General features: G+C 36.8%; 1 protein-coding gene across 5 annotated transcripts in view; it reads left to right on the top strand.

The window, feature by feature from the left end:
- The first annotated feature begins 4,865 nt into the window (after positions 1–4,865).
- Positions 4,866–22,776, top strand: part of SGCG (sarcoglycan gamma) — a 96,625-nt gene continuing 78,714 nt past the window's right edge. For 2 of the 5 annotated variants that reach the window (XM_017730774.1, XM_017730772.1), the window contains exons 1-3: positions 4,866–4,888; positions 20,340–20,431; positions 22,202–22,385. The gene's annotated coding sequence lies outside the window, so the exon portion shown is untranslated. The remainder of the gene's footprint in view (positions 4,889–20,339; positions 20,432–22,201; positions 22,386–22,776) is intronic. The other 3 variants (XM_017730773.1, XM_008630980.2, XM_017730771.1) reach the window with 3 other exon arrangements.

The following is a 22,776-nucleotide window of genomic DNA, read 5'->3' as shown; positions in this document are numbered from 1 at the left end:
ATCTTTGGACTTTTACCATTACAGAAGTGTCTGTTCAAACGAGAGAACATTTTCCTCACCTGTGCTTCTTCACAGAATTAAACCAATATAATTAAAGCTGTGCTACTGGTGACTTTGTGTTCTTGAATAGCTCAGCTTTGTCTCTGGAAGTAACAATGCCATTTTGTGCTATTAGGAATGCCTCTGGATATTTGCCTTACATTCTCATAGCAAATTTAATACATATTTTATGTAACTAGAGTAATGTCTTAGTGAGAAGTGGTACTCCAGTTATTTGTCTAATTTTATAATAAAACCGTAATTTTGGTTTTATACTTATTCTGTAAATAACAGACTAAATAGGGCCTAACTTTCCAAGTGAATAAATCTCATAGCTTCTTTAGTGACAGGAGACACATCCCATGCCAGGTTACCTTTTGTTCAGAGGCAGAAAGTATAGCCTTACTTAGAGGTGTCAGACTATATTGCAATCATGTAAGAATCCAATTATCTTTTTAAACTATTCCTACTTTTTTTTATTTTTTTTATGACCAGCCATGCTGAAATTGTAATGAGAATTCTCAGGCTTACCTCACCAGATAGATGGCAGAATGAACATTTTTATAACGGGAATAAAAGCAGTTGTGTTTTATCACAAGGCCTTCCTATTATCTTATTTCACTTTTGTAAGGTAAGTAAACATTACCTCAGAAGAAACTTCAAGGAACACCCCTGTTTTTGTTATGTGTATACATAAAAGTCCATATGTATAGCCTTTTTTTGTATTACATTTGCATATTTACTTCTCAGCTAGACTTGCTGATACATTCTGATTATGTAATATTTCCTGGCTACACAAATCGCTTTTTCACATTTTCATTAAACCTGAGTTCATAGCAATGTTAAGGTCATCATGTTTTTGTAACATAACCATGGGAGCACCTTATCAAAACTCCTTGTTGCTAAAGCAGCTTGACCTTGCATTTAATTTACTAATCAAAAATACCATATCTTTGTTTTCCTTTTTAAGTAACAAACAAGGTCACAGTAACTGGACAAGGGGAGAGCACTTAGCAAACTGCTTGGGCCTAAACTTCCCGCTAAGATTGCTGAAAATAAAATCTTTAGAGTAATTCTTAAAAACTCTTTTTTCCCACCCTAGAAATATTAGGCTTACTCTGTATTCATTATAGACTTTCTACAGTGAATACAGAGTAATTTGGACTGTGCTACTCCAAATAGTTTGAAGTGAGCTGCTGCTCTCAAAAGCAATTGATTAGCCCTACGTGCCAGTCACTATTTTTTCTAAAGATTTATGGATTCTGCTTTGGCATGAGATTGTATTTGCCACTGTGACAAGAAGTAGGCTATCTGGTCCTTTGGAAATCAGCTCACTGAAAATGTGCCACCACCAGAAGGGCTTCATCCTGTATAGTCCTTGTTCCTTGGTTTCTGTCCCAAGGATCCTGAGAAATAAAGTACCAGAAGTGGATTGGCCTGCTATTGCTGTTAAAGTTAGTTAATCCTGGCCCTGAAAATTCTCTGCAAAAGGTGGTAGCTGAGAGAAGGCTAAATCTGAAGTGAATTGTTATGTGCTGCTAATGCACTCTACAAGAAATTTTAAAAACAGGTATCTAACACGTTGCATAGGCAAAAAGACAAATTCTGTTTTGAAGTTCACTGAAAGTCAATCTTATAACAAATCCTATGGATTTGTAAGTATTGGATGTTTGGAATATTACAATTCTTAAAATGTCACACCTATTTAAAGTACTGTGAGTACTTTACATAGGATACATAACATAGGTAATAATGGAGATCATAAACATTAGCAGGTGTCAAGGACATGTTAAATGCTATGGAAGTTGTCCTTCTAAGAGGGGAATTTGTGATCACATGCCCAAGCTGTCATCCTGAAAAATTATAGATCACAGCCAAATGAATGTAAATTTTTTCATACCTGATGTGTTTTGACAGACTGTGTTCAGGATTTTACGTTGAGAATTTACATTGTATGTCTGGGCTGTGTTTCTTAAAGTTCTTGAAAGATTTAAAAAGAATTACAATTTACCTGCTGCAAACTGAGTAAAAACAAGCTAAGTAAAATCTAATTCTTCTTAAATTATAAAATAGGAAATATTCTTTGTAACATTGAACCTTATGTATACAAACTTATAAAATGCATAAGACCAAATACAGTCTACCTTTTCACAACAACTAGCAAGGTATCCCTTTTCTGAAGTGTACTTCTTATTGGGAATATTTTGGGAGGCGTTTACCTGTACTAAATATGACCTACTATGCAATAGGTCTTTAAAATAATTTATGACTTGCTGTATAGTGCATATACAGTTAATGTAAAATAGTGCAGTGGCTATAAATTTAACAAGTCCAAAATTCTTTCTCCAGAGCAGAAGCAAAGGAGTTGTTTTACACAGGAGAGTACTGTATTTTATTTAATGTAACTTGGAAAAAGCTATAGATGACCTAGCCACATTTTTGATTATAGACTAAAGAAAGGGACAGGGAAGTGGGAAACCAAATTCAGAAAGTTACTAGCTATGGAAGCATACTACTTCACCTTACAAGAGAATGCCTAAACAGCCAGACTGTAGATTAATATTAAATAGGTTCAGTCTCAAGCCAGTCTGTTCATGCTGGATTGTTCTGTAGCAAAGAATATTAGATTCAGATATAAGATGGAATAATAACAAAGGACATTGCAGTATAATCAGAAAAAGACTTCAGAGAGAAATATGTCCACTGACTACGTCTGTTCCTTGAGATGATTAGTGGGTACTGGCTCACGTCTGCTTTTCCCAAGCCTGATACTCTTCAGAAAGGTAAGTTGCATCCCAGCTGCATATAAGCAGGAGTGTAGATGGTGTGGCAGCTACTTCAGAAGAGTTTAGATTTTCACAGCATAGTCTTCTTTATTCTTGAACTGCTTTATCTCTTGAATGTGTTGTGCTGTTTATACAAGCCATTGGTTTGTGGTAATTCCCTAGATGTGACGTTGCTGTAACTTCACCATTGGTGAAGCTGTGATCCCAGAGTGTTTATATAAAGTTGTCCTGGTTTATGGAATACAACTTCATGAGCTAACATGAAATGTTGTAGTTTGGCATCTGTGATCATATTATAGTACAAAGTTTGAAAGAAACTGCTGTCTTGTGAAGGATGATTCTCTTTGGCTGTTCGCTTTCATCAAGTGTTAGGCCTCACTACACAGAACGTTGGCTCAGAAAATTGAACTCAGTTGTCCTATTGAGTTCAGAACAGGATTGGGTCTAGAATTTTTCTGATTAGCGCCTGGGATATCTGACACCTGCTCTTCCATTTTCTGGGCACTTGTCCTTATTGAATAGGAGAATGATACTTCTCTTTAAAGTGTGCAAAGCCCCAGCTTATACCTGAGGAATGACTTCAGCCTGAGCAAAATCTGAGTCTTTTCATACTTGCAGAAAATGTAACTGAAAATCATCCATATTGAAAATAACCAAGTTTATAGGGAATATGTTCAAGGGGAGGTCCCATGTATCTTGGTGTAGTTTATGGGGTCTATTTATATTGCTTTCCTCTACGTAATGTTTATAACTGGCAATTGCAGTGCATAACTGTCTACAGAGATTTGTGGACAGCCAAGGAACATTTTTGGATTCCTTGACTAGTTCTACCAGCTGAATGTATATTGTGTAGGTCAGACAGGTTCTGATGATGTCTATAGTGTTCTTAACCTATCCTGAGATGCCATCTGTATCAGTCCCAGAGAGTTAGTCTGCACTGCGATGGTTCCACTCAAACCCTGCTCCCTAATACAAGTAACAACTATTCTAACAGAACCCAGTACAGGAACAACAGCTCAGTCTTGAACTCTTGCAGGTAGAAATGAATTATGTGTTTGCTCCCCTTAACATAAAAAAGAAGACTCAGAGAGGTGTTTGAGGTGCTGATATCTCCAGTGCTGTATTTATGATAAATTTTGGAAATACCTCAGCTCCATCTTGCCTAAAAGTCTGTCTTGGACAGTAGCTCACAACAAATGCCTAGGAAAGAATGTAAGGACAGGAAACATCATCTTTCAGTGATATTTCCCAGAATATTCTCCTACTCTCTGCATATTTCAAGAATTATCAGAGCCACTTGTCATGCCTTTGTATATCAGTTTTAGACAGATTTCCAGGAATCTATCTGCTTTACTTTTCCAATCTGGCAAAGTTCTTAGCATGTGGACCGTCTAGAGGCATCATTGCACTTGATCTGTTTACTCTTTGCCCTGAAATAATTCTGTACTGTGACATGTTTTCGGTAATTTTGTATTCTAGGAAGTCCTTATGGAAACAGTGAAGGAAGTCAGGGCCAGTCCTTTTCTCCCTCCTTGCCCTGGGCTTAGAATTAAGTCAAAGAATCCTTAGGCCTGGTAAATTTCCTACCATCCCTTGGAAGTCAAGCTGTAATTCCGTCTGAAGTCATTTACCAAGTATCTTCCTGTTAGATGGACTAGCATATGGACACTGGACACTGTCCAGCCATGGTCTGAAATGTGATCGAGTCGGTGGAGGCAATAATACCAAATATTTTGGTAGCTGGACTCTGTTTCCCAGGCTTGACATCTTGAAGCACATGTAGTGAAAGAAAAATGCTGCAGTTTTCTGTGTGGATATTTAGGCTGGAGTCTTTCTGTTGCAGATCACGCATAAAAATAAGATAACCTGCATACCAACTGGTGGTAGATGATTGTCTCTATTCCTGATAGTGATGGCAGGAGCCAGATTTGGGTGGTTGGGAGGAGAGGGTTTGGGATTGGGTTTTTGTTTTCATTGGATTTTTTTGTTGGTTTTTTCCCTGAAACTCTGCGTGAAGGAAGAAAAGAGAATTAAAGAACTGGCTGCTGTCTTCTGCGTAAGAGGTACTGGTCTAAAAGCTGTTTTCGTAGTTTACTTTGAGTAAATCAAAAAATTGTGTTGTTGTAGATGGTGGATCTAGAAGGTACCTAAAAGAAAGAAATGGAGAGAACACCTCTATATGTATGTATTACTTAAATGGATATAATGGATATTCACTAGTCTTTACTTCTGCTAAAGAATTGCTTCTTATAGAAGATGTGTGGGTTTAGAAGGAATTGAGAATATGATGAACATCACTGTCTCTTTTTTTCCCCCTTTTTTTTGGTGCCTAAATCACCATGCATAGGTTGCCAGAACAGATTTCAGAATTCCTTGCCCTGGTTCATTAAATAGGTAAATTAACCTTACCTGAATTAAGTAGCATGCTCCTTTACATTAATAATTCTAATTACATGTTTTTTCAATTCTATGAAATTTTGTTTGGTCTGGCAGCCTCTTCTACCTTTCTGTAAGCTGCAAGCTGCTTTTTCTTTGTATACTCTCTTTGTATTTTAGTGTGCATCTATCGCATGTAAACCTGAACGTTTAAGCTCTTATTTGACTTAGAAATATCTGACTAGTTTCTAACGCTTTAAAAGTAATCTTTCTATCAAAAGTTGACAGTTTTCAACTTCTATTTTAATACTGCTACCCCTTTGATAGTTGTACTTTAATTTTCAGAAGATTGGATGCTAAACTAAAAGCTTCTTTGCATTCTGTCAGTCTTCAGCATTGTGGCTTATAATTTTGGTTCTTTGATACATCTGAAAGTTTTAGATGCAGCTTTTTTGACATTGATTTTGTTGTTCTTGTTTCTGAGAAGTTAAAAAATTAGATGAATTTTTAAGCTTCTGAAGTATGTGTCATGAAGGCAAAGCATGTGTGAAAAGAACCGGGTAAAGCAAATCATTGTATACTTTTGACTTGGAATATGGCTAGATATTTTTGTTTTCAAATTTTAGATCAGTCTTTTGAGCAATTCCAGTTTTAAATTTCATTCTATCTGCATGACATCATGTGTTCCTGCACATGGAGAATTACATCAGTAAAATTCTCTCGTTGATTCCTCAGATATCCTCAGGATGCTTTCAAGATATTCCCTAACCAGAAATTTAAGAAACTAAGCAGCTGTGGCACAAGCAGTAGGGTTGTGAAGGGATAAACAGATGGCTGAAACTTGGAAAACAGAGAGTAAAAATACGTGCTAAATTTTTGCAGTGGAGAAACATTGTCTCTGTAGATCTGCAACAGTTTTGTGCTGAGACCCATCCACATAACACGGATCTTGCACAATGCACATCACGTGTCTTTTCTGTGATAGCACGTGTCAAAAGGGCTGTGTTGGGGTTTGGAGCTTTGATATTTGAAAAGAAATTAGAGATAGGATCAATTGAAAAGCTTCAGAAGGACCTTCTGATTCTGAGTGATGAGACAGTAGAATGGCAAATCCAGGTCATGGAAATGTAAGGTATGTCAGAATAGACTAGAACAGAATACTTCAGTCAGAAGGGACTTTCTTCGATCATCTAGTCCACCTGCCATGTTGTCCTGTTGAAAGATGGAAAGTCCCTCAGTATGTTTCCTTGTTGCTTTCCTTATTGCATCAAAATACCATTAAAGTTACTCTAGGGAGAGTCACCCCTTGGTGTTCTTTGTTGGCCTTAAGCTTCTGAAGCTAGCTCTGTATTGTTATGTGCTCAACATAAAAAAAGGATGTTCTTTCTTTGCCTTTGCATGTGTAAGCCTTACAAAAAGTGTCCCAAACTCTTCATTTTCACAGTGGCAAGTGGGTTCTGTTGTTTCAGTGTAGCAATTTGTCCTCACCTGTCATATGTGGTGGTGCTTTTGGAACCAGTTCTGATACTAGCATATGGTACCAGCCCATGGCGGGAACTAGATGATCATTAAGGTCCTTTCCAACCCAAGCCAACCCTTTGTAGGATTTTACTGGTACTTAGTGACCTGAATACCTTTAACATCTCACCTCAGTCATCTTGCTGTAAAGCCACATATCAAGCACAGCACCATTTTCAAAGTCTACAGCTGTGTTTTCAGTTCACCATTGTTTATTTGGAGGTTGGGTGGTGCCATGCCATCAGCTGTTAGAATACTTATGTGAGCCCATCAAAGAATGTGGGATAGAAAAGGCAAGTTTTTTCTATGCATTCTCTGCATCTAAGGAACTGATCGAAAGTGTCAGTGGTACAAAAATGGCAAGTGGGTATGTTCTGTCTTGTGCAATGTTAGTGGGGCAGGGATTGGAGCATTTCTCCTATGGACACTGGAAGGGAAAACTTCATTTTTTTGTCATTAGGATAAATTCGCACTTTGTTAAAATGTACTTGTGAATTATCCAAGGAAGGAGCACCATTACTGGTTAGGATAATTTTCCCCCTTGGTTTTGAAAGCTGCATTCATGAAAAGGGGCTTCAAAATGCAGCTAAGCAAGAATATCAGGATAAATAAGGGATTGGAGATAAAATAGCTCTTTCAGTTGAGAAGCTGTGGAAGATGTTGGATGGCGTTAACAACAACATCAGAGACAAGCTTTGTTTCTCTTCCTAGCTACAATGTGTGTGGTGTTTCTGAATGCTGATAGGAGAATTCCCATATGTAATCTGAATTAGAGTTTTGCAGACAGGAGCTTGATGAAAAGAGAGTTTATTTTTGTGGCTTGAATTAAGTCCCGTGGTAAAAAGCTGTACAGTCATCCACTTTAGTGACAGGTGCAGAGTAGATAGTGAATATTTTGGTTTTATGCAACACTTTTTGCATTTTTTTGTAAATTAGTTGAAGCAGCTGGAGAGTAAATAGACATGAGAAAATTTTATCTCAAATGGAGTTCAACAGCTACGCATCAAATCAAGTTCTAACATGGAAAGTAAAATATTTATAGACAGTGGAAGACAACTTATTATTTACAATCTGGGAAATTTTGATGCACTCACTTTTTAGAAAAAGCTTTTCTAGGAAATTAAATACCTTCCCAAAGGGACTGTTTGTTTTCTGGTTATTAAAAAAATAATGTCATATTGTAGCTGTGTATGGTCCTGATGTTTCTTTAATTGTTCTTATATTGGGACTTAGATTCTAGCCCCATGCTGAGTGGCTATTAAGGCAGTAAGAGAACTCCGGCAAGGGGATTGATACGGTACACCAGGACTTCATTTTTTTCCCCTAAGCTTTTCTGGAACTTCTAGAGACACCTTCTTCTACTTTATAGGTTGACTGCAGTTTGTTCCAGGCACATTCACAGTTTTCTCTGTTTGGGCCCTCTTTAAGTATGTGGGTGTGAGATTCTATGATTGTCTCACAGCCATAAAATCCTTTTCTGCTTTCACCTTGATTTCATATTACTAAAGAAAACGGAAAATGCAGCAAATATTCTGTAGCTGCTGAATTCTCTGCATTGCTATAGTTTTAGTTATTTATGAAAAATTTTAGTTTCTGTAAATGTTTCAAAGCATCTAATTTGTAAAACTTACTTTTGGAGACTATTTTAGTGTAAATTTTCAGTGTCTCTATAAACATACCTCTTTATAAAATCAATACCCTCCTTTTAAATATTATGTAATTTATTAAGCAAAACACTGAGATTTTCATGTAGTTTATACAAAAAAATCTATTATTCCTGATCATTAGCCCAGATTAACACAAATACACCAGGCAGACTTTTGTTAATTTCATTCTCAAAATTATACTTTACATTTTTGTTATTAGAGTTACTCTTGATAAGAATTATCCCAACAGTTCTGTAGAAGTCAGGATTTTCTAATGACTGCAAGCATTGTTCCTTAAATTCTATCTCTTTCCTCTTAAGATTGAATCTTTGTTTCACAGTGCTTAAAAAGAAGCAAGACAAAGGCATCCATCTTCAATCAAAGTTACAGCTATCTCCAAAGGCACATCACTGGGTCTAGCTGGGGTCGAGTCAACTCCCTGAAAAAGTTACACTATTCATACTCAGAAAAGCATTGGTTTGTGGAAATGTATGTTTTCTCACAAGGATGCTTGCTGTTTATGGATCCTTGCTAAAGCAGGTGAAATCAAGAGCTGTAATGAATTGCATGGGATTGGCTTAGGAATGAGGAGTGAGAATTGTTAGTACTTGACATCATTACAGATGCTGCATTGCAATCTGCTGAAAACTGGGAAGCATCCTTCAGAGATAGCCAGTTGTCAATAGTGCTGCTTCTGCACCAAGCACATTAAATACGTATCTCAAAGTTTGAAACTGTTAGTGGTTCTGAGAGAGTGACACAGAACCTTCACTGCATTGCTAATTGATAATTACTCTTTCAATAAGAAAAAAAAAAGAAACCTCATATCTCGTTTATGCTTAGTTATCTTTTGGGAATGCAAAGTACATATAAGGTCACTTTAGTTGATAAGAAATTGACACTCCATTAGTTACAATGGATCCATCTGTTTGGCTTGCTATTTTTTACCTTATCTTGCTAATCGGGGCCTTTGCCCTCCTCTGGATCTGTTCCCTGGGCCTACACAGAACAAACAGTTGATTTTATGTGGTATTTCTAGTAAAAACTTTTGAAAAAAGATACTTTAAGGTACTTATGTTTTTCATAGAGGAATATAAGTAAGCATGTAAATTTTACTGTTTACTAAGCATGGAAGAGGGACTATGAATCTGTCTTTTCTTGTCATACTTAATTTTGTAATTTTGGAATATGCCATTTAAAAATTTATATAGCCCAAAATATTTTCTATTAGTGATGTTGGGGATTTTTTAATTATAAATGAGTGTACAACACTCATGTAAATATGAATTAGGTTGACATATTTTCTCCATTTTTTTGTAACCATAAAATAATTAACAAATGCAAATTACCTGGTTATCTGTACTGCTATAAGAAGAAGATTTAAAGTGGAGCTATTGGACAGTATATAGACCATGTACAAGTCGTTGTTTAGAATGTTGATGATTGCTGGAAAAGAAAGCAAGCTACCTAAGGTATAGACTTACTACAAGAATATGCTTCAAGTAGAAATAATGGTACAAAACAAAGCCCAATCTATTCTTTTGCAGTGAAAGACAAGTGAAGACTTCTCTTGCAGTGAAGACAAGAGACTTGCAATACATGAGGCTATAAAATGCTACTTGAGCAAAGAGATAGAATTTAATGTAGAAGAATCTCTTCATCTCTTGGCTTGTTCTGCAGAGGTTACATTGTATGATTAGAAGGGTGTACTAATTTCCTATCATCTTGGGGAGGGTGCTGCTGGAAAATGTTCAGTGAGTACAGTTTTGTTGCTCACAGAGGTAGTCTTTTATATTTTAAGGGCCATTCTCCTTAACCTGTATGTAGCTTGCACATTAAGCATCAAGAGCAGAAATGGTATCTTCCTACAGCAGATTGACTACTAAACCAGCAGCCTGGAAATGCTCCTTCTTTGTTCAGGGTCTGTCCTTTGTGGGTTTTCCTCCATTAGTTTCTCCCAGAGTAAGGTCAAACTTTCCTACAGTACTTCACAAGCTGCTCATCCTGGTCTCTCAATGCATGGCCTTTACATGAAGCATTGTTACAATCTGCCTGTAGGATTGAACAACTTCCCTAGCAACAGTGCAAACGCATTTTCATTCATCTCCTTCCAGTTTCTGAATGTGTAACCTGAAGGTGAGTCATTGTCTTTTTCACAGTCACTTGGGTATCCATATCACTGCAGGAGGAGTATTTCTATGTGCTGTTGGATGCTAAATATCACAAATGCAACACTCAGTGTCTATCTTCCCTGACTTTCCAGTCTTCAGCTAACAAGATACCCAGGAAAGCTGTCATGAAAATCAGTATGGCTGGAGGCAACTTCTCTTCTAGCCTCAGGTGTCAAAAGTGCCAATCCCTCCTTGATTCAGTCTTAAAAATGTAAGGAGAACACAAATATCCAAAAATATAGCTTCTCTTCCTGTGCCATTCTCAGGAGAAAATCTGAATATAGTCTTGACCAGACCTTTACTCCCCAGACTATTTCAGTAGCAAACAAAACTGCCATCCTTTCCACTTGCTCGGTCCTGTGGCAAGCAGTAGAGAATTGTGGGGGAATTTTGAGAGATACCTGTAAGTATTTTCACATGCACCCGCAAATGTATTGGACTATATGTCTGTTTTTAAAATGCAGCTTCATTAATTTTTTTCATCTTTTGGGGATATGTTATAGAAGACAGACAAGGAGTATTAAATGGTATAAGAAATAAGAACTACTAGCTATTGATAGCAAAGCAAGATGCCCTTGACTTAAGAAAAATCTTAAAATCTAAGCATGTCAAGCAAAGTTAATGAGGAAAGAGAAGTACATCAAGTGTCTACTAGAACTTGCCTGAGAATATAAAAATAAAGTGGTCTGGTATTGATGGCTTTGCCAAGCCCAGAATCAGATTTTAAGGTTCCTATGAGGCAGGTAAAATCAGTTAATTATAAAGTCTAACAATGACGATTAAAGAGAAAGAGCCCCAAAGATACGTGCACATTCTGAAAATCTGAAAGGCTTGGCACTGACTACTTGTATGTTGCTGGTTATTCTTTAAGGCCTCTTCCTATTGATATTCTTGGAAATATCAAGGATGCTTCCGTAGAAAATGCTAGAAAAAGTACAGATAGCTCTAAGTCATGGTTAAACTGGATATGCAGCTAGTTATACTGTGCATAAAATGGTCCATTCAGTTTTGTGCAATAGCTGACTAGACCAATGCACTTTTAGCCTGGTTTTGGTGCTTATCTGCTGGATTAATACACCGTAACAGAATAGGTGTGATGACCCACCCTTAAGGGGAAGTGTGGGTCATCACAGTAGGTTGGAGATGGTCAGACACCTTTTCCTTAGGAAATGGACAGTGAATTTCTGGAAGTTGTTTTCTGCTGGAGGGGCTGATCTGTGCCTTGGCTTTGTGTTTAGCCCTGCAGCCGTTTTCTAGCAGTCGATGGACTGGGTGTTTGACTGCACAGCTGAAAATTGTGTCATTTATTCAGACAGTAAATGAGGTGATCATACCAACTAGGATGCAGCTGTTGTCACTTCAGCTGATGCAAAGCCAATGGAGTGTGAGAAGTAAAGATGTGACATTAAATGTTGTGAGTAAATAACAGGGAAAAAGGCTTTTAACCATACCTTCTGGTTATGGTTAAAATGAACGTATTCCCTACTAGTCAATTACTTTGACTAGTAATTTTGAAACTACTATGAATCACAAGTTCACTAGAGGAAAACTTGGGCATTTGTTGATAATGTTTCTTACTAAAATCAAACAAATTGTCTCCTGTTTTGCACAACTAGAGCAGCTGAGTAGAGCCTACTTCAGTTTGTTGTCCATTTCCATACTACTTGGTTATTCTTTATTATTTTTCATATTTGTCAGAATGGGATGTCAAATTATAATAAACATTGCTCCAGATAGCACTACTATTATTTCTTGTTTAAACTGATACAATTATTTATTTTACAAGTTATAGTCAAACTTTGCTTAATAAGTTGGAATGTCATATTCTTAAAGACTGCCAAAATTTATCAATTTACATCTGTCGATTTTAAGTCAACACTTTTACTGTGGTTACTCTGCTTGCTGTGGTTGCCTACAGCTCAGCCTCGAGGATAACCCTTCAAAATACTAGATAATACACTATTCCCATAGTTAATTTGCTCATTTCAATCTAACAGGAAATAGTTTATAATCTGTTCCCTGGTTGATTATTGTTTCTTCTGTATTGAAAGGGCGCCACTTAACATTTGCCAGCTTATGCCAGATGGCAAGTTCCTAATTAAATTCACTTCTCATGTGCCTAATTTTTCTACTTGCATTTTGGCAAAGCAAAAATCTCAGTAGGGCCAACAAATGGTTGGGGTATACTAACAATATTATTATTGTTATTTTTCAGTCTTTCTTATTAATAGTAGTTCAAAAAAGATCTTATGGATCAAGAGCTGTGACTTCACCTTTGGTGCCAAGGCTCTGCTTCAGTACAAGTTCAGAATGTCAAACCAGATTCTTAAAAATTATTTTCTCTACACTTCTACTGTTGCTCTTTAGAGGCTGTTTGATTTTTTCTACAGAAAGCAGGAGCACAAATGGCTGTTTCGTTATTGTGGTTGATAAGAAAAATAACTTGTCCTTTTTTTGCTTCCTTTCCACTGGCCTTCTTTTTGTCTTCTTAAAACATTAGAAGAGGTAAAATCTCCTGAGCTGAATGTTAAGCTTGCTTTTTCTGCCCGATGAGGACAACCACCTTGATCCAGAAAAGTGACTCTGAATTAAGTACTTTAGTCTTGCACTCTGAAATATGGTTCAGTACAGATTCTTCATGGAGAGATCTTGGGAAATCATCAATTGAATTGTATTTTTTAATGTGTAGAGGGTTCACGCTGGCTGGATGCCCAGCACCTACAAGACGCACTCTATCACTCCTCTTCCCAGCTGGTCGGGGAGAGGAAATACGGTGAAGGTTTCGTGGGTTGAGATAAGGACCAAGAAAGATCACTCGCCAAGTATTGTCATGGGGAAAACAGACTTGATTTGGGGATATTAATTGAATTTATTGCTAACAAAATCAGAGCAGGATAATGAGAAGTAAAAACAAATTTTAAAAACACCTTCCCCTACCTCTCCCTCTTTCTCATCTCTGCCTCCTCCTCCCTAGCAGTGCAGGGAGACAGGAATGAGGGTTACAGTCATTTCATCACACATTGTTATTGTTATTATTCTCAGCCAGAAGAGTCTCTCCTGCTCCAGTGTGGGGTCCCTCCCACAGGAGATGGTTCTCCCTGAACTTCTCCAGCATGAGGCCATCCCATGGGCAACAGTTCCTCGCAAGCTGCTGCAATGTGGGTCGCTCTTCCACAGGGTGCAGCCCTTCAGGCACAGCCTGCTCCAACAAGGGTCCCCCACAGAGTCACAAGTCCTACCAGGAAACCTGCTCCAGTGTGGGCTCGTTCTCTCCATGGGTCTGCAGGTCCCTGCCAGGAGCCTGCTCAAGCATGGGCTTCCCATGGGGTCACAGCCTCCTCTCAGACCTCCACCCGCTCCAGTGTGGGCTCCTCCATGGGCTGCAGGTGGATTTCTGCACCCCTGTGGATCTCCTGGGGCTGCAGGGGCTCAGCTGCTTCATCACAGTCTGCACCAGGGGCTGCAGAGGAATCTCAGCTCTGGCGCCTGGAGCACCTCCTCTGCCACCTTCTCCATTAACCTTGGGATCTGCAGCGCTGTCCCTCTCACATGTTCTCACCCTGCTCTTCTCTGGCTGCAATTATATCTTTTAAAAATTCTTCTTAAATATGTTATCTCAGAGGCGTTACCACCATTTCTGATCAGCCCAGCCTTGACCAGCGGTGTGTCCACCTTTGGAGCTGGCAGGGATTGCTCTGCTGGACATGGGGGAAGCTTCTGGAAGCTTCTCACAGAAGCCACCCCTGTAGCCCCCTACTATCAAAATGTGGCCATGTAAACCCAATATGTAACTGTGTTTCGTTAACCAAAGATTACTCATGCCTTCAAGGTGAGAAGTTCTCTCTGTGAGCTGTTTTGCAGGGTTGACTCTGTACCTGTCAATGTGTTAACTATTTCTTGGGAATTTAAAAGTGAGGGACTCAGTTCCACAGTCAAAAATAGAAATTCTATAAAATACTGTATACTTCTAGTTTCTAGAATAATAGCTAATATATCTGTAGTCCATGCTGTTTTACTCTGCAGCACTAAAAACGCTTTTTATTGTGCCTTTTCTCACCCTCCACCCCATTTTTGGCATTTTAAAATGCTAGGGCGCTTTTTTCCCTGGCATTCTTTTAGTGAGTCATAGGGTGTAGTATGATTTTGATTGCAAAATTAATAGTAATCTACTTCAGAACAGCTTTACAATGGGAACTTGTAAAAGGAAAAATCATCAATCATTCAGCGATTTGTAGCATAGTTTTAAAGGAAAAGTAAAGTACTTTGGGAGCGTTGCCTTTCCTTGGCTACCAAAAAAACCACAGGAGATAATCAGTATTGGATAAAAGCTTTTCCTATACTGACTACAAGACATTAATTCATTCAGCTGATTTCAGAGAGCACATAATGGTTGTATTATGTTGTATTATGGTGTATGTGCAAATTATGGAAGAACAGTGTTTCCCTTTGTCTATTAGCAAGTTCATTCTACAACATAGGAGGGTATGGCCTAACCTGGGGGCTCTTAGTTGTTCCTACTTGATGTGTTCTATTTATAAGACTGACTGTATCAGGTAAGACCTCTGAAGGAATCAGAGGAGATTGTCATTCCTTAGAGGCATATAAAAATACTCTAAAAAAGACAATTTTAGAAACCACAAAATTATCAAGGAGTAAAAAAGCAGGAAGAAGCACAATGAGGGTCTAAGAGCCTGCAGCTCCAGAGGAACAGTTAAGAGGAGAAATTGCTCCTTTGACTTGCAGAGCTGCAAGTCAAATTTCACAGGCGATAAAATGGCAACCTCCTTGATACTGGAGGGAACTTCAGAGTTTTTGAAATAAAATTACTGAGGAGGGAACAGACATCAGGTCTGAAAGAAAGGGTTTTTTGAGCAAAGAAAAACAGGCAATTACTTGTTCATAAGCTTTCTTCTATTTACATTCTGTCTTACCTGGCTGCTTCCAGGTTCTCTATTTAAATTTTTTTTTTTTAAATTATATTATAATCTTGAGACTTACTGTGAGGAGCTCACCGTAAAGGAAACTTTTAAGCAAATTCACTTCAAAGTTCTGTTTTATATGTGTAAATATAAACATAAATTGTCTAGAAATAGATCACGTAAACTCATGTAACTTTCTTATACAGCTGAAGCCTTCATTATTCCTGATTCCTTTTTACATTGACTATTCATCAGAATGTGTGAACAGAAGTCATGTAAAATGAAAAAAATTCCAACTTATTTTGTCTAGATTAGTGCTAAATAAAATTTAGGATATAAATTATGCATATACTAGTTTTGCTCATACACTGATTTATACTAACACCCTCATTTCACTTGTATCAAGATTTAATTAGGTAAATGACTGCATATTAGCTATAACATACCTTTGGATTAACTCCCTTTTCAATTCTATGTATTTTCTTCTGTTAGCTTTCAAGTGTTAGTTTTATAGGGTTGTTTTTTGCAAGTACTTTTGGTATTTTGTAAGCTGAACCTATGCAACAAAAGAATTTAAAGAAGTTCTCTTCAGGTCTCATAACAAATTGTTAAGAATGTATTCACTTACTTAACAGCCAGTCTTAGTTAATCTCTTTGAGCATAAATGCTGGTCTGTAGTATGACCATCCTACAATAACTTTCCCCTCTTGTTTAACAGGGAAGAAGCACTGTTTTAATACTGTAGCTTTACATTATTAAATAGTTTTCCATCTTTTTATCACTTTTATTGAAGATTGGAGTTTTAAGAAAATTAAACTAATGCATATTCCCTCTATGGAATTAATTTAATAGTCAGTTGCTCCAAATATAAAATTACGATCCAGTAAATTCTGGGCATTGGGTCTGTCAGGGCATGAGTTCTGGGACAATGGTTCCTGTTATAGTGTCCAGGCCACTGTAATTTTCATATTTTCACTTCTCTTCTTCTAAATCTTTTGAAACTGGAAATATTTTTCTTGTGTGCCTTAACTTTCTTTTTTTTTCTTTCTGGAAAGGTGCATGGTGGTACTGAATGAGAAAACTATTCTAGCTAATTAAGTAGACACGGAATAACTGGATTTAAACAGAATTTTATATGCTTTATATGCTTTTGTTTCAAATGCAAATTAGATAAATTCTTAATTTCTCAGAATTAAATATATACTATATTGCTGAAATACAGCATTTAATAATAAAATAGAATGGTGGACTTTTATATCTCTCGATCACCAGTACTTCTGCTCTGTCAGTGAGTAGGGAAGGAAGCAAGAAGAATGAAAGTAGATAAAAGAAATAGGAAGAAAGCAAAGGAGAGTGTTAAGCTCATCGTACTCTTTAGGGTTTGTCTCCGTACAAGCCATTATGCAATATGAGAATATGGGTACAGAGGCAGTGCTTTCAAGATCTAATAAACCTGTTCTACCATGGAGGGACAGTCATTCAGTTTTCTGTTTCATACAGCCACCCGTACTGGGTGACACCCGTGTGTTTGCTTGAATCCTCAGAATTCAGATATCCGAAGGCATAATATCCCAAGGCATAATAGACCATCCTGCTCTGGACATTTAATGCATTTGAGGTTTTGCTTTTGTTTTTAGTAAAGGCCAGATGATGTAAGAGGAAATGTTATGACCAGAGAACATGAAATGTGGTTCTCTGTTGATTGTCAGTACTGTTGGCATGTGTTGTAGAAGTGATAGAGTAAATACTCTATTCTGCCTGTCACAGAGGGCTTGCAGATGGAGCTCTGAGTAGGTGCGCAATGAATCATATCCTAAAATAAAAATCTCAATGCACAAAATAGCACACCTATTAAAAAGTGCTTTGCTCCACCCTCCTGTCCAAAATATTAGAGAATTTCATATAAACAAAAGTATGGATTTCTGTATGCTTTGTTAAGTATACCAAAGAAAAAAACATTTATGGTATTCTTCTTGAGAAAAAACTAATAATTAACTTCCTCAAGCTAACAGGATTTGCATTTCATGCCTAGGAGAATGCTTGAATTATACCAACAATGCAACAGGACAAGATCATTACAAATCTGCTTGGACATTTAGTGTTTGGTGGGGTTTTTTGCTCCTTGATACTAAGTTAGGCAACTTTTTCTGCTTTTAACGTAGTGCTATATAGCAAGGTCCCTCCCTTGTGTCTTCCAGTCTGCATAAGCTGCAGACTCCAAATTAATCTTTTCAGCTGGACTCTTTGAAAGGGTCTACAAACATGAGCTTTCCTGTTTGCTCTTAGAAGATAAATTTCTCCTGACTTACCTATATTCCAGGGCAGCTGTCAGGCTCATCTTTGCACAGAGTGCAGTGTTGAGCACAGAGTACACATGCAGCTTGTCACTTGTTTCACTTCTTAATTTCTTTAAAGGTTCATGCAGAATTAAACTCACAGAAATTAAATTGTTTTAAATCAGATTGTGTGAAGATGCAATCCAAGCAGAAGATCTAATTTAACACATCCTCCCCCCCTAAAAAACCTTAGCTAGCCCTCTGTGAAACAGTTGTTTCAACTCTGTGAGCAGTTTGAAACTGATCTATGTAAATTAATTTTGTGTCTACATTAACTAGAAAAGAGATTGAGTAGAGCTGGTGAACAATAAGTGAAAAAGATTCCTTTTCTGGAGCCACTGAGTGTATTGGGGAGGAAAGGTGACAGAATGTGTCAAAAAGTGGGATAGAGAAAAGGCGTGTGGCAGCAAGGAACAAAAGCCTAGCAGCTGAAGCAGCGATTGAGATACTGTTAGGATGATCAGGCAATAGACCCACAGCCAGCTGTTCGTGCTCACAGATGAAAAAGTTCCTAGAAACCAGACCTGCTGTGCACTGACCCACAGGGCAGTTGGATACTTACAAGTTCCTTTGTTTTCGTATTGTCTCGCATAGTAATTTTCAGGTTTTTCTCTTTTGGTTTATTATTTTTCCTTCTCTAACAAAACATAAATATTCTGAGTTTCAAAGCTGTTTTGAGCCTCCTTATAGATCTCATGTAATTAAATGGTCTAAGCAGATCTCCCTTAAAGCCTTATGTTTGTGAGTCATGTGTTTATTTTAAAAGGTTCCTATTGGAGCCTTTTCCACTTTTTTTTTCCTTAAAACACCTGCATATTTATAGCTTTAACTGGTGTAAGAGTAACTTTCAAATGTTTCTCTCTATTTATATGGGAAAGTTATAACCCTCTTTTGGCTCACTGTTTTGCTCAGGTTTAGAAGATTACATCCCATTTTAATATTCACCATAGCCCTATTCTTAGGAAGAGGTAAGGTCTCAATCTATCAATAAATGACCAGCTGTCCTATCTCTTACAAATTTAAAAAGCACATCAAACATAGCCAATTCAAAATGCTCTGGAGGGAAATACTAGAAAAATTCTTTTCACCAGTTCTTGCTTAATATCACATTGGAACCTCTAACACGGTGGGAAGTCAAGAGAACTGGAAAAATCGGTTTTGAAAAGCTGATTTTTCTGTGGCATCTTTATTCAAGCTCATGGGTAACTAAAATGCCCAAGAACAAGAACAGAGGATACTTGGACATTTCCCCTCTGTTATTGGGAGTCCAGAGATGTCTAGTAAATAATTACTTTTTATATTTTCTAACCATTATTAAAAGTATCCTGCACTGTAGTTGTTTTGAGAATTTGGTTACTTTCTGATTTTGCATTCATACTTTATTCCCCGAAGTTTCTGCCATTTTATACTTAAATTTGCTTTTGCTACACTACTCCACCTTTCTGAACCTTTACCAAGGTATCTTTTAATATTTCATATGTCAAAATTCCTGTTTCATAGAATCTTTTAGGTTTAAAAAGATCTCTGATATCGTCTGGAGTTATACATCTGTACAACCTACTTTTAGTTATTTTTACTGTTTTCCACATAATCACAGTATTTCAGATAAATTCCACTTCCTATACAGGCTAGAATATTCTTGCTTCCTAAATACCCTTCACTTACCAAATCCTTATCACCACTTAAATAGCCTTTGCTTTCTGCTGCTTATCACAGTGTTTAAGCATCTCACAGACTTGAAAAATAACTGACATGACAAAAGTCTTCTATGTCCTTTCTATTTAGATGAATTCCTTAAACTGATACCTGATAGTGTCTTCTCCAAAACTGTGTTGTTTTGTACTTTGAGGAATACACATTTTTGAAATCTTATAGGGATACAGCAAACTTCTGTTAAAAAAAGTAGAATTGGTTAAAATAGCAGAATATTAAAACCATAATTTCTGTATTTTTTACCATTGTTTTTTCCTGATGTAAGTTTGCAAGTGCTTCTAGTTAGTCAGGTGCTGGTATGGGTGGACTCTGAAAATGCGAAAGATCAATATGCTTGCTCAGTTACCTTTTCAGGACTAAGTCTTCAGCCATTGACTTCCAAAATCCAGTTGAAAAGGAGGTTGGCCGTTTTGGGGTGAGGAATGGATATCAGCATTCTTGGACTGTGAAGAAAATTACTTGAGGGAAAGAAAGATTAAGATTTTGTACAAATGCAGTGTAAGCCCATAATTGAAGTTATTGTTAATTATACTAATGGATTCTAATCTTATAGTTGCAACAGAAGTATTTTTATTATTTTGCATGTAGATTTTTGACTGATGTTTATTTCTCATGTACTGTAAACTCTGCTGTCATGAGCATTTGCAGTCCAAACAGCTGTTGGGTGTCCAGTGTTTCCATTGTGTTCTGCAGTCTTAAGCTCCGTGAATTTTGGCCTGTCAATTGTACAATGTTGTCAGTTAAAGTAGGGAAGGCTATTTGTGAATATATCTTATTTTTTCTCCATGCTCAAGGAAAATTTTGCTTTCTCTTGCCCTTCTTTGCATTTAAATAGGAGGGCAGCTGCCTTCAGATGGTACAGAACTCACTGACAGTTGCTCTTGCTTCAGTCCTACTTCATGAGAACTTCAGAAGTTACTAACTGAGGTATTTATTTGTTCTTTTCGTTTTTTCAAGTTTTTACTTTGCAGAAGTCAGTTATGTAGAAGAGCAAGACAAAGCATATCATGCATGTAGAGCAGTGAAGAGAAATCGTATATGGAAAATAGTGTGAAGTTCTGTCATAAGGAGAGATACTGGGTGATAGGATCTAATCTTTCAGTAGCTAGGCACTATGTTAGTCAGTCTTTTCTATCTGTTGAGAAATCAAATAACTACAAATATGTCAAAAGAAAACCTGTTAAAATACAGTTAAAAACATTGAAGTTTTGAAGGTCATGTACCCAGTTTTATCTGATCCTCTGATTTTCTCCAAGAATGGGGAAAAGATTTTCCAGAAACTCCCTAGGCACGAATACCCAATTACCTAAATAATGACTAAATAATGAACCTTTCAAAACTGTCCATCATTTATAGATTTCTTCCTCTAATACTTAAAAGGAATTTCAGTTGAGGAAAAGCTTTGGTGTTAACACAACATACAAATGCTTTCCTCACACTTTATCTTTCATACAACCCTGAGATTAAATATAAAATCTGTTTTAAAGGTATTGATAAATATTTTGTTATTGGACATATTTGTCATTTTTGGCAGATACCAGTGAATTAATTTCTTTACATAGAAAAGAACTCCGTTTGTATAAGTAAACAGAATCTGATGATTGAAGGATTAATGGCCACAGAATTCATGAAGGGAAAAAAGCGTCTTGTAAGCCTGTGATCAGCTGGATTTGTGTCAGTCCTAAATTTATGATCTGCAGCTGTTAAATGTCTGATAGGCGCTTCGTCTTCTAAAGCGTGATGACAGTGTGAGCACATGGCTGAAAACAAGGAAACGTGCTTTGAGAAATGAAATTGTCCAAACAAGGATGATGATTGCAGTGCTTCACATAGCACAAACTTTTGTTCTGGAAATCTTGCAAATGTATGCTGTAATGCTTTTTAAATTGTGGAAAGCTACTAGCACAGATTCTCACATATCTCAGGTTGAACAGGAAGTCTGCTGGTCAATGTTTGTGCAGGCAGTCTAATGTAAGCAGTTCCAGGCTGGAATTCTTTTTCTGCATTTGAGAACTCAAAGCTTTAATGGTACTGGGGGGAAAAAAAAAAAAAAAAAAAAAAAAAGATGTCTTATAACTTCTACAATGTCATCTGAAAGTATGTAATACATGCAATTTTTTTTTTTTTTATATAGCTCTTAGTATTTACATGCATCTATGCATATATATGCATCTGTGTTTTAAATACAAGGATAGGCTTAGCTTTTTGGAAAGATTGGTAATTGTTAGTATAGTTCTTGTATAAAATTTTTATGTGCTATTATAGGTATATTACAATATCTGTATTTCCTTGTTTAAAGAGACTTTTTATATGCAACCCAGTATAGATTATAGCTAGAATAATGTTAGCATTAAAATGAAAAGTTTTCAGAAAATGGACTCTTAAAATTCAGTCGGGATGTTACATATGGATTCAGAAAAGAAAGCAGAAGGCTTTTGGTTTCTAATTTTGCATTGCATGCTCCTAGCAGCTAACTCTGATAATAGTTTTTACGTGCAGGTTCTATGGAGTGCTCACATTCTCAGATTTTAATAAAGGACTTTGCATTATGTGACATGTTGGGCGTTTTAGTGCACGTTATGGACTGGTTGTGTCTTACAGTGGGGCAGTTCATTTCTGGAGTCAGTACACAACCATTTTAGCAGTAGAATTAACCGCTTATGTCACAGATTATAATTAGCTGTGTCTGTGTGCCAGAGCAACAGGATGGAATGCAAAGCGCAGCCAAACATGTGAACGAATTTTCTTCCAGTGATATTTGGCCAGGCCTAAAATATCTTCCACTCCAGATCTGAAAGTAGTGGAAAAGTTAGACAATTCTCTCTTGGAAAGAGACTGGTTGTAGTTTATTCAGAAGTCCACATTGTTTCAAATCTCCAAGGTGAGTAACAATTTTTAAAATTTATTTTTATATCTTTATTAAAATGTTAGCGTCTTAACAATTGAGTTCTTTTTGTTTGTTCTTTACTTAATACATGGTTGTATTGAGCTTCTCCCCTAAGTCTAAGTTTCTGTTCAACATTTCAGACTGATTTTGTCCTTATTTAAGGATTGTTTTGATGCTTGTGTGATTTGGTTTAGGGCCTAAATTATGTGTTCATTTTTAATTGCAAGTTTAATTTTAGATTCAGATAGTTTATTTATACTTGTTTTTACAATTAAATGTAGTATTAAGTTACATAGTTTAAACCTGCACTTCTGTAGTATTAAAAAGCTAACTCGGTAATTTTTAAGTCTTTTACAGTATCATCTTACTGTACTTGCATAAATAT

This window comes from Corvus brachyrhynchos, unplaced genomic scaffold, assembly GCF_000691975.1.
Source record: "Corvus brachyrhynchos isolate BGI_N302 unplaced genomic scaffold, ASM69197v1 scaffold363, whole genome shotgun sequence".
In the NCBI taxonomy this organism is placed as follows: Eukaryota; Metazoa; Chordata; class Aves; order Passeriformes; family Corvidae; genus Corvus; species Corvus brachyrhynchos.
This window is presented reverse-complemented; position numbering and strand designations above follow the sequence as displayed.